At 48.2% G+C, this 2,500-nt stretch overlaps 1 non-coding gene across 1 annotated transcript; it reads right to left on the bottom strand.

The window, feature by feature from the left end:
• Positions 1-1,334: 1,334 nt before the first annotated feature.
• On the bottom strand, positions 1,335-1,489 carry LOC143221492 (5.8S ribosomal RNA). Its single transcript, XR_013011780.1, has one exon. It is a non-coding gene; the product is annotated as a 5.8S ribosomal RNA (ribosomal RNA).
• Positions 1,490-2,500: the final 1,011 nt, after the last annotated feature.

The following is a 2,500-nucleotide window of genomic DNA, read 5'->3' as shown; positions in this document are numbered from 1 at the left end:
GTTAACTTTAACGTCCGTCGAAAAGAACTTTCGGGGACTGGACGACCGACAGATCGCGCGGTTCCGCACGAATCGACAATGAAGAAAAGAAAAGACATGGGGCGACCGACATAAAGGTTTTCATCATTGGATATACCTTTTCTCTCTCCGCGGTGCTGTTCCGTGCGTGAACACACAAGTGTGTCTTTTGCGTCGTGTGACAATCAAGTTCGAAATAAGCCTCGCCAATAGAGGAGTATACATATTATTATAAAAAAAAAAATAATAATACATATAACCCGGTGGGATTTCTTTTTCTCTCTACTTCTTGTATAATTGAACCAAAAACCACGGGGGTACAGAAACGTTGCGCACGAAACGATTTATCATCGATCAAACACAAAACCAAATTAGAGACACGAGAGAAAGAGAGTAAGATCTCAAGACGCACATAGGCCGTCATCAATACGATTCAACGCGAACGTGGCGATGGAATGGCAATCGCACAGATTAGCGAGGACACGTCGACGACGGGGAATAATTCCGACCCGATCAAGTACGACGTGCTCCATCCCGCACATTGCTGCGCTTTGCTCCGCTGTCCATCGATCATCAAAGCGTTCGCGATAGAACGAGAGATCTCTTTCGTCTCTTCCCTCGAAGACTCGAAAAGGAATGTGTGTTTGTCGAAATCGCCGGCAACGACGACCCTCCGCCGTATGGCAATTATAACGTAGAGTTAAGAAACTCATCCACGCACAGGCATATTCTCTCCCTGGGGCTTAACATTGCCACACCACACACACTCTGTGTGCCACACAGTATTCTTTCTTTCTTTTATAATTTGTGTGTCCATCTCTGTAGTCTCGCGAGACTCTTGTAAATATACCTCTTTCGTATATACGCATCATTTCAGGCGACGTCGGGAGCGCGTTAAATGTTCATGAGTGGAAACGCTTCTTTCCGCAAGGCGAATCGTTTCGCAGAGAAGGTGAGAGATTTGGAGATCCTCGTCGAAGCGGTGCCTTACGGGCGGTCGTATTTTCAATACGACTCACGACACCGTAAAAACACTCACGCAAGTCCGAACGTAAGAAATACCAATCCCTACTTCGCCTCTCGTGGAAACTAGATATATATATATATTTGTATGTGTTTATAAGACGCAATGCAAAAATTGGCAATTTTCACAGAACCGCGACAAACGCCGACGAAACGCCCATCATTCGCTCGTACGTAGCATCTTTGCAACCCGACTCCGAAACGCTCTTTGGCGCCCTCCAAAAATATATTTGGAGAGGTAAGCGACGGCGGGGACTTACAAGAGCAACGCAAGCAGTTTATGGTTACGTAAACGACCCTCAGCCAGGCGTGGTCCAGGAATTGTATCCGTGGACCGCAATGTGCGTTCGAAATGTCGATGTTCATGTGTCCTGCAGTTCACACGTTGACGCGCAATTAGCTGCGTTCTTCATCGACCCACGAGCCAAGTGATCCACCGTTCAGGGTAATCGTATATATTTTTGATTTACAAATCAATATATGTATATGTCTCTTGTTCTGCGGTTCGTAAGAACGCATTGTACCTGAACGCTCCAACCAGCGCGCGAAGGAGATTCGTTCAGGCGTCGTTTTAAGGACGACACTATCGTCGTCCGTGGAAACGGAAAAAAAAAACCGTCAGATACGCAACACGTATCCGACGGCCGGGCGAACAGTACATTGAAAAACCGTTAACGTGGAAAACGCGGAGATGAATATATATTCTCTGAAAACGACGGGGATCGTAAGACAACCCGATACTGGATCCAGAGATGTAATAATATTCCTCTCCTCTTCACTTCCATTTCATTTGGAATGATGTGAGAACGGAGGACTTCACAGCCGGCTCTGGCAGCGGTCATTCGTCCCAAGCTCTCGCGATGCGCACTATTGGGCCACACGCACGGAGTAGGGTGTCAGACTCACGACTGCTTTAAAAGCGAGCTTCACGAGCCGGTCCACTTCCCGTATAAAACACATTTCCATAAAATGTTGTGTGTGCTCGAGGCAACGATAAATTCCGATACAAGCGGACTCGCGAGCCGGCTCTGGCCGTAGGCGCGATCCCCGTTCTCGTCCCAAACTCGTCTGCGCGCACTATTGGGCCACACAGAGAGTAGGGTGTCGTCGGGAATAATCGCGCCATAGGCTTTATAGCGAGCGTCACGGCCGGTCCTCTCGGAACACCGTTTTTCGTCGGAACGATATTACCATATTTTTATTTTATTCGACAGATTAGCGGACTCACAGCCGGCTCTGGCAGCGGTCATTCGTCCCAAGCTCTCGCGATGCGCACTATTGGGCCACACGCACGGAGTAGGGTGTCAGACTCACGACTGCTTTACAAAAGCGAGCATCACGAGCCGGTCCGCTCTGGCGAATGTATAATATTATAATAAATATACGTTCCGTCGTCAACGAACACCGCGTGCGGCGCAGCAACGTTTCGTGCTCTTGGTTATACGCGAACCCGATACAA

Source organism: Lasioglossum baleicum, unplaced genomic scaffold (genome assembly GCF_051020765.1).
Source record: "Lasioglossum baleicum unplaced genomic scaffold, iyLasBale1 scaffold2513, whole genome shotgun sequence".
Taxonomy (NCBI): Eukaryota; Metazoa; Arthropoda; class Insecta; order Hymenoptera; family Halictidae; genus Lasioglossum; species Lasioglossum baleicum.
This window is presented reverse-complemented; position numbering and strand designations above follow the sequence as displayed.